The 17,258-nt window shown below is 34.2% G+C and overlaps 1 pseudogene; it reads right to left on the bottom strand.

Annotated features, from left to right (window-relative positions):
• Window positions 1-15,162: 15,162 nt before the first annotated feature.
• LOC132028906 (U4 spliceosomal RNA) lies at window positions 15,163-15,244 on the bottom strand (annotated as a pseudogene).
• Window positions 15,245-17,258: the final 2,014 nt, after the last annotated feature.

Genomic DNA, 17,258 nt, shown 5'->3' with positions numbered 1-17,258 from the left:
GAGAGTCCCATGCGGGGCTCGATCCCAGAACCCCAGGATCATGACCTGAGCCGAAGGCAGCCGCTTAACTGACTGAACCACCCAGGTGACCTTTTTTTTTTTTTTAAATTAAAGTGAAGAAACAAATCTTTGTTTTTCCTTTGGCCATAGAATCTTAACAGTTTTATTAAGCTGAATTTGGGAAAAACAAAATCAAAGAAAATTTTCAGAAGGTTTAAGATATGAACATATATAATACTTATATGTAAGAAATAGTTACAAGACTATTTTTATAAAAGATTTTATTTATTTATTTGACAGACAGAGATTACAAGTAGTCAGAGAGGCAGGCAGAGAGAGAGGAAGGGAAGCAGGCTCCCTGCCAAAGAGAGAGCCCAAAGCAGGGCTTGATTCCAGGACCCCGGGATCATGACCTGAGCGGAAGGCAAAGGCTTTAACCCACTGAGCCACCGAGGCACCCACAAGACTATTTTTTAAAAGATTTTCTTTATTTATTTGTCAGAGAGAGCACAAGTAGGTATGGGGAGCAGCAGGCAGAGCAGGCAGAGGGAGAAATAGGCTCCCCACAGAGCAGGAAGCCTGAAGTAGGACTCCATCCTAGGACCCTGGGATCATGAGCTGAGCCAAAGGCAGATGCTTAACCAACTGAGCCACCCAGGCATCCCTTTACAAGACTATTTTTATTTTTTATTTTTTTAAGATTTTATTTATTTATTTGACAGGCAGAGATCACAAGTAGGCAGAGACACAGGCAGGGAGAGAGAGGAGGAAGCAGGATCCCTGCTGAGCAGAGAGCCCCATGCACGGGGCTCAATCCCAGGATCCTAGCATCATGACCTGAGCTGAAGGCAGAGGCTTTAACCCACTGAGCCACCCAGGCACTGCAAGACTATTTTTAAACTCAGAAATGAACATCAGTGGTTATTAGAAACCCTTAATATTGTCTTTCTAAAAATAAAGAACTTAAAAAAGAGATTTTAATTATCGCCAAAAATTTCCTAGAAAGTGTAAGTTTCATTATTTTATGAAATATTATCTTTTATTATATTTGCAAATTTTAATACAGTCTTAAGATAAGTTGATATATATCTTATATGAACATAAACACTATATTGTATTTGTTATATAAATAATTATATAAAATAATGTGATATAAAATATTGTAATATTATTATATTATAATATAAAATAATGTAATATAAAATATGTAGGGGCACCTGGGTGGCTCAGTTGGTTAAGTGTCTGCCTTAGACTCAGGTCATGATCTCAGGGTCCTGGGATCAAGCCCCACATCAGGCTCTCTGCTCTGTAAGGATCCTGATTTTCCCTCTCATTCTACAGCTCCCCGTGCTTACGCTCTCTCTCTCTCAAATAAATAAAATATTTAAAAATAAGTAAACAAACAAAAATAATTGCATAAATAAAATATTATATATAAATTATAACAAGTATACAAGTTAGTAACTAAAGATCATAGTTTAGCTTTAAAATAAAACTAACTTTATCAGTGTTTTAAATAAAACAATATAAATACATAATATTAAATATGACATCTTAAACTCTACAACATACTTTCATATATATTTTAGTGACATACGCCATATACAGGCTAAATCATCTATATCAACACTGACAAAGTAACCAAAATTGATTTCTTCCAGTAACATAGAAAATAAGAAGACAGAAAGCTAAAAACTATCCAGTTGTTTTTCTTTAAAGCACATGTTATGAGGCACCTGGGTGGCTCAGTTGGTTAAGCATCTGTCTTCAACTCAGGCAATGGTCCTGGGATCGAGCTCTACATCCGTTGCTCTGCTCAACAGAGAGCCTGCTTCTCTCTCTGCCCCTCATCCCGCTTGTACTCTCTGCTTCTCTTAAATACATAAAATCTTGGAAAATAAATAAATAAAACACATGTCATATAACCTTTACAGATTCCAAGGTGGCAAAACCAATATATATATAATATATGTAAAAGGACTAAGAATATTCTCCTAATTTTTACTGTTCTGTAATCCTATAAATATAAGAGACAGGATGATAAAAACTATAGCTCCTGAACAATGTCACTAGAAATTGTCTAAGGAGATTAAAGATTGAAGAAAACTGAGTTATTCTAAATGTTTTGAAGGAGCATAAAAGGGAAAAGGTGTTTGTAGAAGAGCAACGATGAAAAGAAAGACTGCTTTTGTTATAGTAATGATAAATCATAGGAGACGGGTGTTTAGGTGTGAAGTCACCATGCATTTAATATAAAACACACTTTAAATTTGGTCTTTGCTATTTTTTAAATCCAGAAATTGTAATATATACCTTTTTTTGAAAGGAAGAGACTCACTCGATATCTAAAAAAGAAAAGCTGAACTTCAACTTATGGGAATACACTGTTAAAAAGTTAAACTGCTGTTAAGAATTGAGGAAGCACAGGACCAGAAATTGGTACTCTTTTAGAAGCAGGTGTGTTTAGAGATTTTGAGCTTTAGCCAAGGAAGTATGTTTACTGGAGCTTGGATATTACTAGATGATTTTATTGTCCTTCAGAAGCTGGTAACTAATGAAGGTTGTCACTGATAAGTCAGTATTATGGACTGACTCCTGTCTCCTCCCTTTCCCAAATTCATATATTGAAGCCCTAATCCCTACAGTGACTGTATCTGGAGATAAGACCTTTAAAGAGGTAATTAACTGATGTTTTTGTGAGAACAGGAAGAGACTCCAGGATTATGTATGCACAGAAAAAAGGCCCTCTGAGGACACAGCAAGAAAGTGGCCATCTATAAGCAAGGGAGAGAGGTTTCACCATAAACTAACGCAAGGCACCCTGTCTTAGACTTAGAGTCTGCAGAACAATTAGAAAATGTTTCTGTTATTTAAGCCATGCAGTTTGTAGGGTTGCATTATGACCTCTCTAGGTGACCAATATAATCAAGTTGGGCTTTAAACTGGTTTTTCTAGTTATTCATTTTTATGGACAAAGAATACTGAGCCTTTTCTAGCTAACTAACTATACATGTGAATGTATGATTTTTTTTCCTTATCAATAATTCCTGTAAGACACACCATTATCAATTGTCCCAATGCTCAACTATGTGTTGATTCTTCATGAAGATCAGTTTCCTCTTCAGAAGACCTTTTTAGTTTGAGGTCTTATAGGCGTTTGAAGTTTCATCAATAATATTTTATCCTCTTTTAATTCTTAGTCATTTGTTTAATCCTGTGCTGTCTAAAGCCATTCGAGATTCTAGACAACAGATATGTGAGGCAAATAAAAATAATAGTAAGCATGCTCGTAAAGTACAGAATGCACTTGACAGCCATGATCTCTTATTGTCCAGATCCTATCAAGCCTTCGTGATTCCAAGTCTACCTTAGATAGCCCAGTTACCTTTCTTTTAGATTGTAATGTTTGTGTAAAATGTTAGTCATTAGCAGTGATGTATCCTTCTTCTTGGCAAGCCAAAAACAAAGCAAAACAAAACACCTGAGCATGTTTTGTATTCTACAGCTAACTGCCTAAAATTTAAACTAGTTTGTGATGTACCAAGAACACTGGATATAAAAATATACTTAAACTGACAATGAGAAAAGACATAATCAAAAAGATAAAGAGAACAAAACATGCAAAGGAGATTGAAAAATCGTTCTCCTGTTTCTAGAATTTTCTTCTAATAGTCTTGGACAGATGCTGTTTATTTTGTGAAGTAGGCTACTTGTTTTGAAGATCTTACATCTGCATTCAGCTTCTCACATTAAACAAAAAGGAACAAGATTATATCATTCAAAATCACACCAGCAAACTTGAAAGAGATTAACATGACTAATATATAAACAAAAATACCAACTTAGTGATTTAAAATGACATATGCATCTCAAAAGCTGAAATTCGCCAGATAGGCTCAAAGCACTCTGTATGTCAAGAGATTAAAACCATAAATTGGGTTATTACTAAGTGAGTACTATTATAGTATATCTATACACCTAGTGTATCTGTATATACTATATATCTAGTATTATTACTAGAGTGAGTATTTAAGGGATTTTTCTCCATGAAAAATATGGAAGGGGAATACATATACTACTTTAATCATATTTTTCTCTATTATTTGTTCTCTATGATCTTGAATTTTCCATTGAAAATGGAATGTTAAAAATAATTTTTCCAGTTCTGGCTATCATTATTTTATTTCTTCTGACCTATACTGCACCTTTTCACTCTTCTTTGTGTTCACCAGTGCTAACCTGTATGGTCTATTCTGAAGCATACCTCTACCCTCTGGTTTCTAGCCAATTCTCCAGCTCAAGGCGTTGACTGAGGTTTCAAGACAGAGAGGAGAATAATGTTTAGATATTTATTTCCTCCAGTTCACTTCTTACAGGGAGGGGAAGGACCTTCTCTTGGCAATTTTATATTCATAGCTTAACTAACAGTCAGATATGTGGGTAACTGTATTGGCCAGGGTAAATTAGCAGCCACATTGGAATGCTTCTGTACAATCAGAGCAATGATGACTATGTTCAGAACCCAGGAAATTGACTGGAGTGTTATTTATGACTCTTCTTAAATTCTGGTCAATGGTAAACCACAATAATCCAATAGATACTATAGACATTATTACAAAAGCTCAGTTTCCACAAAAACAAATGTTCATCCAGGTTTGTAAAGAACCCCTAAACAGCGAGCTGCCAGCACAATGTATAAGAAAACATGGGCTTAGGCTTTAGGATTAGCTCCTGAAGTAAGGAGGGAAGCAGCCATGTTTTATTTACTTATTTTTCCTTCTTTGTTTTACACTATTTTTTATGAAGAACACTGGTAACTCACCTCTTAGATTGCATGCGTAGCAGTGATTGAATTGTCACTAACTCTTTATGATAACAATGCTAAAGAGATTTGTGTACCTTTTACCCATAGAAAGAATAAAAATACATACTAAGGGGCAAACGGGGTGCATTGTGCCCACTCTGTTAGGTTTCTCTTTTGAATCACTCTCTGACTTTGATTTCTATGCTTGGGTGTCTGGGATGTGTGCACAAAATCAAAATTGGCTATTTCTGCCTTCTGGCTCTTGTCAAACGGCCATTCAACACACCCTTCTCTGTCTCAAATTGAGGTAATTCCTCTCTCCCTTTGTGTTTCAGGGACTGCAGTGGTAGTGAAGCCCATGTTACTACATCCAGTATTCTATCCCTTGTAATCTCATTATATACAATTCAGATCCATAACCTTGTATATAGACTTATAAATGTGAATTATGTAAATATAAGCTTCCCCCGCTTTTTTTTCCCTACTAGGGCCACGTTTGGTAAGTCCCCAATGTTTGCAAGTGTGCTGACTTGGTAATACTATTCAGTATTGTTTGACCTATAAGTTACTATAAAGTTTTTGGAAGACAGTTTAATCATACATATTAAAAATCCTTAAATGTGGAGTCCCTGGATGGCTCAGTAGGTTAAGCCTCTGTCTTTGGCTCACGTCATGATCTCAGGGTCCTGGGATCAAGCCCAGCGTTGGGCTCTCTGCTCAGTGGGGAGCCTGCTTCCCTCTCTCTGCTTCTCTGCCTACTTGTGATCTCTGTCTGTCAAATAAATAAATAAAATCTTAAAAAAAAAGTCCTCAAATGTTATTAGTTTAGGTAGGCTAAACTGTGGTATAAAAAAATACTCTGAATTTATAGTAGCTTCTCTCTCTCTCTCTCTCTCTCTCTCTCTCAAATAGATAAATAAATAAATATTTTAAAATGGAGGGAAGGTATTCCAGGGTAGCACAGTCAGTTGAGAGCTACGAACTCTTGATTTAGCTCAGGTCATGAGATTGAGCCCCATATAGGCTACACGCTCAGCAGCAGAGTCTGTTTGAAATTATCTTATTTTTCCTCGCCCCTCCTGCTAGTGCCCTCTCTCTCTCTGTGTGTCTCTAAAATAAATTTAAAAAAATCTTTAAAAAGTAAATAAATGATAAACTTATAGTATCTTAAAGAACAAGAAGTCTGTTTCTCAAGTTAAAAGTCCTGAGCAAGTATTCAAGTCATCAGCAAACTTTTCTTCAGATAATTATTAGGAAGCTAAGGTCATAGCAGATATTAAATTTAACCATTTCCAAGGGGATCTTGCCAGTCTTCCAAGATGGAAAAAGAACATGGAGTGTCATACCAAGAGATTTTACTAGGAAGATTTCAAGCGATGCCCATTAAGTCTACTAACATTTGATTGGAGAAAAATTAGCTATGTGGTCACCATAATTGTAAAGGATGATGGGAAAATAATCTAGTTTTGTCCTCAATAAATGGGAGATCATATATCAGTTAACAAAAAGAAGATTTGTCCAATTCAAGAAAGTTTTTGAAACAAAACAACCATATTTGTGTGTATAAGGTTATATCCCATCTTGAAATTTTTATAATAAAAAATTGGAGATAATTGATAACTGATTAAAAGGTTATAGCTCTTTCATTGATGAGTTATTATGGAGACATTTAGAATTACAATTTAAGATATTTAAGACATGGCTTGCTGCTATATATTTGTATATTCTAATTTTTACAATAATTGTATGTATTTTTTTAAAGGTGGCAAAGAAAAAAATATGAACTGTGATTATCTCTGTGTGTGGATTTTTATATTTCTTTAAATGTTTCTATGTTTCTAAATGGTTCTACAATAATTATGTGTAATTTTTATAATCAAAATAAAAAGTAAAGAATTATTTTAAATAGTTATATGAGGATGTCATTTGAACTACTTTAAATACAAATAGGTAGCAAATTATTTTTACAATGAAAAATATATTTCCCACATTCTCACTTGCTGGAAAAAGGGAACAGATTTTCCTCCCACATGTGAGAAAAAAATCACCTAGGGAAAGAGGCAAAACATGCGACACTTTAGTGCAAACCGAGACTTTTTCAGAATCATGTCAGGTTCTGAAAACAGAAGTTTATAATAGAAACTGTTTAGTAACATTAATCATAGCATTTGGTACCATCTTGCCCATAATGTCTAAACATTTATTTAAAGCTTTTGTTAGGGTTATAAAAGTACCTACATACAGAGTGTTTATTGAATTTCATATTGAAATATCAAAATATTTTGGGTTTTTTAATGTCTAATTATTAGATTTTGATGGTGTTAATATGTCAGTAATTATATTAAAACTAGATCTCAATTAAAATATATCCACCTTGATAATAAAAATATAGAGTTATCTTAAAAGTTGTGGGAAAAATTTTTAATGTAGCATACATCCCTTTCAAACTGTTTGGGACTATAATATTCTCACTGGGGACAAAAGTTCAGTTTAATTTTTAAGCTTTGTAACAGAATTTTTTAAACAGCCAATTTAAATTATTTTGGTTCCTCCTCAAAAGCTTATGAAATATTCAAGGACAGAAGGAAAAGAACTAACTAGATATATGTCTATGTGTATATGTGTGTATGTGTATATATGAACTTTGCAAAAACCATAATTCTGAGTTAATTTGAAGATCTAATTGGCTTTATTCAGTGGTTCATGAATTGAGCATCATCCCATCTAGTGAATAGTAAGGATCCCCATCCAATGAGCTGTACAAAATGGAAGTTGTTTATAGAGAGAAGTGGGCAAAGAATGTATTATTTCAAACAAGGTCGCCTTTGTTTAGGGGATATAAAGGGCCTGTCGGTTTACCTCACTAGTGCTGATCAGGAAATTCCAGACTGACTACTTAAGGTTAGTTTCCTGGAAGGGGCTGAAAATGCAGTTAGGTTAGGTGTTAAATCTTGGTTTGCTGACATGAGGCTTAGCACCAGTGACTCCATTGTGGGCCTGTTATTTCTTTAAAAAAAAAAAAAATTATACATATGCATGCAAAGTAATAGAATGCCTCTTGCTATAACTCATTGTTACACCCTACTGAGTGCCACAGTGGTGATACTGTCTGATACATTAAGCATAACCTCATTTCTTTCTCAGCTAACTACTGCTACATGGCTCTAATACTCAAGAATGCCATCAGCATAAAATTCTAAGGAATTTCACTTAAATCACAGTCTCTCCCAACTTCATCTTCAGCCCTAAGAAACTAATAACACTTTTTTCTTCTCCTATAAACATATTACTGTATATCACAAGTGAATAAGGATTTCACTATAATACTGTTAGCACACCAAAAAGTTTAAAAATAATTCATTCATACCATGTATTATGGTCTATATTCTTTTTGAAAAGTATCAAAAATATAGCTTTGCTGTTTTTTTGTTGCTGTTTTTGATGTTTGAGTTAAGATCAAAATATGGACCATTTTAAAATTTATTAAAGCTTCTCCCTCAGTTTATCTCTTTCTGCTGATTATAGTTGACCATTGAACTACATGGGGGTTAGGGATGCTAACTCCTGTGAAGTTGAAAATCTGTGTATAACTTTATATTCACCCCAAATTTAACTGCTCAAAGACTATTGTTGACTGGAAGCCTTACAGATAACATAAACAGTTAAAACATAATGTGAATGCTGCATATTTTATATGCCGTATTCTTACAATAAAATAAGCTAGAGAAAAGAAAACTACTTTTTCAAGTTTTTATTTGAATTCCAGTTAGTTAACGTACAGTGTAAGATTAGTTTCAGGTGTACAATAGAGTGATTCAACACTTCCATACAAGACCCAGTGCTCATCACAAGTGCACACTTTAATCCCCATCACCTATTTCACTCATTCCCTCCCACCTCCCCTTCAGTAAGCATCAGTTTGTGTTTTCTATAGTTAAGGGTTTGTTTCTTGGTTGGTCTATCTCCCTGGAAGCAAATATTAGGAAAATCATAAGGAAGAGAAAATACATTTATAGTGCTCTACTGCATTTATATATATAGACCTGTATGGTCAAATCTGTGTTGTTCAAGGGTCAACTATTTAAATTCATTATTTAAATGTGGTCACTATAGGATTTCCCCCTTTCTGGATTTGGGTTATTTCATTCTCATGGTGTCATATAATATATTGTTTTATGGCCTAAATTTTCTGTGGAAAGGAAGTTAGATTTTGACACTTAATAAATTTCAGTAAGGTAATTTTGAGTTACTTAGATAAGGGAAAATGAATTAACTAATTGAGTTAACTAATTACCTCACAGGGGTGAGCTGTAATATAAATAGAAACTCAATGAATATTCTTTGAAAATTTTCAAATGGAATATGGATTGATGGGAAGAGACAAATTTATTTCTGATTTACTTAACCAGGGATTCAGTAATTGCTTGCACAGAGAACAAGTAAATGAATATAAATTAGTATGGCTTCCCTTGTCCTCCTCTCTCTCTCTAGGGACATACTACATGCATGTGTTGTTAGAGCTGAAAACACAGACACATTATTGTCTTTCAATAATCTTTTTATATTCCAGGTTGCAACATCTTCTTAAAAGATTTACATTGCTAATCTCTGCACTTCTCTTAAAATAAATGCTTTTATAAGTATTGTCCCTTGGTAACTAAAACACTGCCTCAGCCAGACTATCTCATCATAACAAAGCCAGCAGGATCGCTTTCCAGGTGGCCCTGAACAATCTCTACCTTTCCAGGATCCCTGATACCACATTTTTACACAAAATTTCTTCAGCGTGGGGATAGGGGTCAGTACCTTAGGTACATCCAGACTGAATGTAGCTATACAGGTTTATAACCTAAGGCTATTATATAGTATTTTAAAGAACTAAACAAGACTATGATGGACTAGAAATTCATTTACATAATACATTATGATAAAAAAAAATTCTAATAAAGATAGCAGATCAATTCAACTTGGTACCTGAGAAATAAAATGCCAAGAAATAAATAATGATGTTAGCTTTACATACACTACTGTTCAGAACTTCTGATTCCTGTCTGTACAACACATTTATTTGGTTACACTTGAACATTCTATTAATCTTACTAAAACTTTTGGGTAAAACTGAATTTTCTTTAAACTCTGATGATAGTTTTATAAATAAAATGTGGTAGCTATTAATATATTAGTGTATGACTTAAATTTAAATATAAAAATGACAACCATTACCACATATTCTATATACTCTACATGGGGTCATGAATAAGGCATTTGCATATAATATTCTTGTTGAGTTAGATGACTTCTATGCTTTTTTCCTAATTGTAGGATTCCATGAATATATTATTCCTGAAAAAATCTAAATTTGTCTTCAGACTGGGCACCCTGGGTGGCTCAGTTGGTTCAGCTCAGGTCACCATCCCAAGGTCCTAGGATAGAGCTCCCATGTGGGACTCCCCACTCAGTAGGGAGTCTGCTTCTCCCTCTCCCTCTCCCCTTTCCCCTGTTCTTTCTCTCTCAAATAAATTATAAAATATTTTAAAAATTTAAAAAATACATAAATAATCTTCACAGATTTGGGTATGTATCAGTAACTCAGATACTTTTAGAGCCCTTTAACTCTACAAGTTACCTATTACAAACAGTAATCTAATTCTAATTCTACTTTTTTATTTTTTAAGATTTTATTTATTTACTTGACAAAGATCATAAGTAGGCAGAGAGGCAGAGAGAGAGAGGGAAGCAGGCTCACCGCTGAGCAGAGAGCCCAATGTGGAGCTCAATCTGAGGACCCTGAGATCATGACCTGAGCCAAAGGCAGAGGCTTAACCCACTGAGCCAACTAGGCGTCCCTAATTCTACTTTTATATACCTAATAAAATATAGCATCTTTAAGCATAGTATTTTCCATTGAAATTTTTAATCAATGATTTAGCCTATCAATTTCATTTTATATATATATATATATATATATATATATATATATATATTATTTTTTTTTGAGAAGATAAGGATGATTTTAAAAACCAGTTACTCAAATGTAACTGACTCAATTTGGTAAAATTGAAAAAGTATATATTTCTCTATTTTCATCTTGTTAAGAACAACTGTTTACATTCTGGGCAGTTTGGTTTTTTGAGCCTCGCCAGTATCTTTGTCTCTATTCCCTCATTTGGCTATAAAAGGAACTCTATATTCCTTTGTGACACCATCCATCTTAATTCTCACTGAAACTGAACAATGTTGATCTCCATAACCACCCCAGATTCAAAAATGGATATGTCTGGTCCATTAGAGAACCAAACCTCTCTGAAAAATGATCGGGAAAGGAAACATGTGGCAGAAACAATCCTATTTCATTTCCTCCTTTCTGGACTTATAGGGAAGTATATTTTCTAAGCTCCCCTTCACTCAGGTGAGTGCATGTGATTAAATTCTTGGCAAGTCAGTTCACAGTGCTTTTTTGGTGTTTTCTGTCTCTTCCCCTGCTATAGAGATTTTAAAATCATAGGTTAGAAATGACATGACTGAAGGACGGGAAAGAGCCTTTTGATCTACATCAGTCATGCCTTGAGCAACAAATAAGACTTTCTTGTGTAAAACTGCCATTACAGTGTATATTTATGACTGCAAAAGTCTTAAACCCGGTATGACCAACAGGGATGGGTATGCAACCCCAGGTCAATGAGACTTAGGCTAGAATTGTTGGTGGAGCTATTTTAAGTGTAATCAATCTATTTCTTTTGATGTTGCCAAAAAAATAGAAAGTAAGGTTAGTACTGCTGGAGATCAACTCATATGGTGGGGAAATCCAGTTGAATTTAAAGTGGAAATATAAAATAAAGGGCCTGACCATCTGAATGTTCATCTATAACCATATTGGAACATTTGAGTTACTTAAGCTAATAAGCGCTCTTTTTTTCTTAAGCCAATATGTGTTTTCTGCCATTTGCATTTTGAAGAGCTGAGATTGATAACAGCCATAGAATTCGAGTATGTTTTTTACCAACTTGCAACGCCCATATTTTGACCTTTGAAGATGAGGATTTTTATTTGATTGATTTCTTCTGTGAATATTGGAATGACAGTGAATAGGAAAGCTTCTTTTTTAAATCTCCCTTATTGGATATTCTACTAAAAGCCAGCGTCATTGTTACACTAAAATGATTCTGTGTTTTGCCTCTCCATGCAACTTAATTGAAATTAACTTCCAGATGGCTTCTGTTCATTGCATTTTGTGTTAAAACATACAAACATCTACACATGCACACGCACACACACACACTTAACATAACCTCTCTAAAAAGTATAATTTAAAATGACAGTTAAATCCTGATTCTGTAGACAATTATAGCAACCAAGCCCATGTTGAATTCATCTTTGTTTTTTGAATAATATTTTTAGCTATGAAAGTATCTTAATCCCATCACATACCTGCTGAGCTCTAGAAAATCTCTACTCTTTAAAAATCAATTTCACAAACTTAATTTTTCTTGTTTTCCCAATTTTATTAGGCTAAATCTTATAAGCTCTGTGTTAAAATTAAACTAGAAAAACTTCCTGAATCTTATTTTTATTGATTTTTCCAGACACAGCTTTAAAAGTGGCTACTAGATAAACACTACAGAAGAATTTTTTCCTATATATGAAGACTCTGAGGATTATTTATATTTAGGATTACCAATGTAAATTTGAATTATAAATGTCCCAGTTTAATTTAGTGGACTGTATTTAAGACTTTTTGTGTGTGTTAAATCACAAATCATGGGGTGCCTGGATGGCCCAGTTGGTTAAAGCCTCTGCCTTCGGCTCAGGTCATGATCCCAGGGTCCTGGGATCAAGCCCCGCATTGGGCTCTCTGCTCAACAGGGAGCCTGCTTCCCCCACCCCTCTCTCTCTGCCTGCCTCTCTGCCTACTTGTGATCTCTGTCAAATAAATAAATAAAATCTTAAAAAAAAATGACAAATCAGTTGGTTCTAATATTATGGCATATTTGTTCAAGTTTTATTATTCTGGGTCTTCAATATTGGTTTACATACAGAGATGTAAAATAATATTATATAGAATATTAAAATGTAAAATAAAAAGAATATACTTTAGAAAAGTAATTAATTTATCTTGAGAAGATTTTAAAAATATAGGTTGATCTTTTACAATGATAGCCTTATTGTAAACTAATAGTTTTAGCTTTCTTTTCCCCTTGACTTTTAAGTTTTCCAGTCCTCTCATAAGGGCTGTGTTAATTAATTTATTGATTGATTTAATAATTATGTATTGCTACTGGATTTACTGTAAACTATTGATCTCACTCATAAAAGGTTGCCTGCAGACTAAACTCAACATTATTGAAATATTTCAATAATTTAAAAGCATTGTTTTTTTTTTATCCTTACATCTGAATACTATTAGCTGAATAATGTAAATAAGCTTGATTAGTTATTTCAGGAAGCAGAGTTATAAAAAAAATTAACTAAAATTCTAAGACCTTTTGTTTACATGGGCTGCTTATTTTCCAAAAATTCTGTCTGCTAAATTTTGTCCCCTGGATGCTGGCCAAGATGTCTAGTCCAATGCAACTACATAAAATAGTCAAATTAGTTATCTCAAATGACTTAGAACCTCTGCCAATATTGTAAAATCAAACTCCATATCTTCATGCTGGTCATTGAATAAATAGTGTAGAGAGAGAAAAAAGTGGAGAACTTCATGTAATGATGACATTTGAAATTGGTCCATTATTCGATAGTTTTTCAACTAAAAGGACACCTTCAAAATATGAGCATGATCTGGTGTACATGTGAGATACAAGCTTCTTAAATTACTCTCTGAAATCATTTATCTACAGTAAATACTCACTATACCTTGACTATAGGTAAGTCTACTTAAATAAAGATGAATTCATTGTGGCTCGTGCAAAAATAAGATTTTATCAAAGACTTCATCATTGGGAGGCCACACTGTTCTGGGCTCAGAGAAAGCCAAAGAACACTTAAAGAATATCCAACAGCTATACCACATGTCAGAGTGGATCAGTGACCTAAATGGCTATAGTGGACTTTTAGACACCAGGGCTTCCCATGACTTGCTTATGGAATTTGTAATTTTCCTTTAGATTATACAAGAGATAAGGACTACAAATACAAATGCTCAAGAGGACAGATTTTTGAATCTTTCAAGGGCAGAAAAAAATCTAGTTATTAAAAAATATTAGATTTCCTAGTTGAAAATGTTGCCTATATCAGTTTTGGAAGCAATGATTTTCATTCTAAACAAAATACATTAAACAAGACTTTGCTAACCCTTAAGTGACCAGAGTGTGATTTAAGTACCCAAGGGCCTTGAATAACACAGTGGAGATAAAAAGGAAGAAACAGTATGTAAAAATGTGCTTCCTGACAATCCAGCATGTTTAGTGACCAAGGAAGCCTAATGTTTCCCTCATTTTGACTAAATTTTAATCTTCTACCTGACTCTAGACCCTGACTTTTTTCTTAGAGAATTTACTCTAGAAAACATGTAAACTCTTTCTCTTCCCCCTTGAGATGTAAATCTCCTAAAAAAGCCTCTCACCAGTTTTACAACCCAGTAATGTTCTCAAGTTCCTGGGAGCCATTCCTTTAAAATGTAACCATCAAGGAAAACAGCACCCCTATCTGCCTGTCTCAGTAAGAAGGCAAGAGACTAACTGTGATGAGCACTAATGAGCAAATGCAAGCTACCTAATCAAAATGAAAGAACTTGTGGGGGTGCCTGGGTGGCTCAGATGGTTGAACCTATGCCTTCAGCTCAGGTCATGATCTCTGGGTCCAGGGACAGAGCCCATATTGGGCTCCCAGCTCAGCAGGGAGTCTGCTTCTCCCTCTCCCTCTGCCTCTCTCCCTTATTCATGAGCTTTTCCCCCTTTTTTTTTCTCTCTCTGTCTCTCTTTGTTTCAAATGAATAAAGAAACAAACAAACAAAAAAGAACTTGCAAACTCAGGAAGAACAGAATGCATCTAGCACAGCCCATCCATGAATCCCTGCCCCTTTGAAGTCCTCTAGTACTTTTCTTCTATCTTCCTCCAGTGTTTACCTGCCCCCCCCTTTGTCTGAATGGAATTGCATTCAAAATGAGTTCTGTCCCCTCTTCACTATTGCAAAAGCCTTGCAGAAAGTATCCTTGAATGTTGAACTTTGTTCAGTGCAATTTTTGTTTTGACAGTGTGTGTCAACATTTTAAACTTCATTTACAGAAATAGGAAGATCATAATTATACTCCAGACATGTTAGACTCATGTGTTCAAGTTATACACTGCAATTACCTGTGGTCTATGGATCTTACACATTGGACAGGTTTCTAGGCAAGAGTGGTTTAGTTTTCTACTGTGACTAGAAGGGTATTCAATTAGCAATAATCGCGCCTCGGATAAACCTCATTGGCTACGATACTGCCACTGCGCAAAGCTAGAAGGGTATTCAACCAATAATAGGCACTCACTACATGTGTTTTGAGTGAGGTAAGTGTGATATAGAGAAATAGCTCTGTCCAAGCCACTAAACTAGTTACTCTATGGGGCCGGGGGTGGGGGATAAAATAAAAGGATTTAAAAATGAGAAGAGTCAGAAGTGGTATAACCAGACAGAAATGTACAATTTTTAGTAAGCTGGAGGTTATTTTGAACATAGTTGCATTCATTTATCAGTTATATGATCACAGATCAAAGAAATAGTTATCTGCTTTCACCAAGATATATTTATGTATAAATTGGGGAGACAGTAGCAACATTATCAAATATTACATGGAGGGCTTTTGATATTTAGTAGTTTTTGATAACCTTGTCAAATAATAGTTACTATATATGGTTTATTATCTTAAAATTTTCCTCTAAAATAATCACTCTAAACAACATTATACTGATTAATAATGGAGGAATATGAAGTTATTTGGGAAAAATACTGAGTAGAGATATTAGGAGTTATAATCATTTGAAGCTCATCCTTTTTTAAACTATTAGGCCTTTTGTTTTTGTTGTTATTCAAACAACTGACATATTTTTTTCCCTACTATGTGAATTCCCATTAATACTTCCAGAAAATTTTCAAGGATTATGTTGACTATCATATCTCTGCTCAGTCAATAATTGGGTCGGTCACTCTCATTTAGTGTCTTTTATATATTCCATATAAGAAACACATTTTACTGCACTGTACTTGTGTATATTTGACTAAACTGAGACTCTCTTCATGTAGAAAATATGACTATTTCATTGTTATTTCTTGGAGGTATTATGTGCTGGACACATCTGTGTCCAGCTCATAATACATACTCAATAGTCAGTTGTTGATTGGTTGGCTGTCTGGCTGGCGAGGCCATTTTTCTCAATTTTTGTTCCAAAGTGAATAAAACATGGGGAATTAAGAGAAAACCTTAAGAATGAAAGCTAAATTACTTTTAGCCCCTTCCTAAAATAACAATAATGGCAAAGATAAATAGGTCAAAATAATAGGTTTTGGTTGACTTGAAACCACATGAATATATGAAAAACTCTTTATTGTTGTCACTCAGACTTATCTTTATTTATCGTTAATGGGGCTGACAGATACAAAGGAGAGAATACACGCACACACATCACACTTACATTGTCTCACTTGTGCTGTTGCTTGACAAAATAAATTCTTCAAATGTAAAATTATAAAAAGTGTCGGGAATATTATAATAATGTGTATTTGGTTTCACAAATTATTGTTTACAAAGACAGACTGCTTCATGGTTTCAAATAGACACAAAAATGAATTGCTTTAAAAATGCTACCATTTTTTGTTATTTTTCCATGCTGGGCACTGGCAACATATTTTCTATTTTATTTGATCTACACATTAATCCTTTATAGTGATTACTATTGGGTTTCCTTATTTCTGGAAAGACCCTTATCATTAAAGAATAACTTTGCCTAAGTTCCCTCAGCTAACATGAGTTAAAATCCAAATTTGAGTATAAGGATCTATGATCCAAAGCTCTTTTTTATGTATTGTAGTATGTTCCATTTGTACAGAAACACCTGCATAGACTCTTCAAACATTTGCAATTTAAATAGAGGTCCTTAATGAAAGGTTGAATACATTTGCATTGTATGATAACCTTAGCTTTAGCAGAGTACAGGGATGGAACCCATGTATCTAAAGTGTAGGTATTATGCTAAAAGATTACTCTGGTATGAAAATATGTCTTGAGTATTCTTTCCTCCAGTGGAGGCCAAACTTAGGAATAATTCAGATTGGAAGAGAGAATAATAACTTTTCTTAAAGAGCAGAAAGGGTTAGCATTCTTGTACCCAAGGCTTTGTAAATACCATGTTTGCACAGATAACAAAAAATTTTAAGCAAACCTTTCCATTTTTACAGCTAACAGATAATTTCATGTGGATTCATTACTTTATAAAGAAGAGAAAGTAAGTGAGAAGAAAAAGACTAAGAAAACAC

This window comes from Mustela nigripes, chromosome 12, assembly GCF_022355385.1.
Source record: "Mustela nigripes isolate SB6536 chromosome 12, MUSNIG.SB6536, whole genome shotgun sequence".
Taxonomy (NCBI): Eukaryota; Metazoa; Chordata; class Mammalia; order Carnivora; family Mustelidae; genus Mustela; species Mustela nigripes.
Note: the sequence above shows the minus strand (reverse complement) of the source record. Positions and strands in the feature narration are given on the sequence as shown.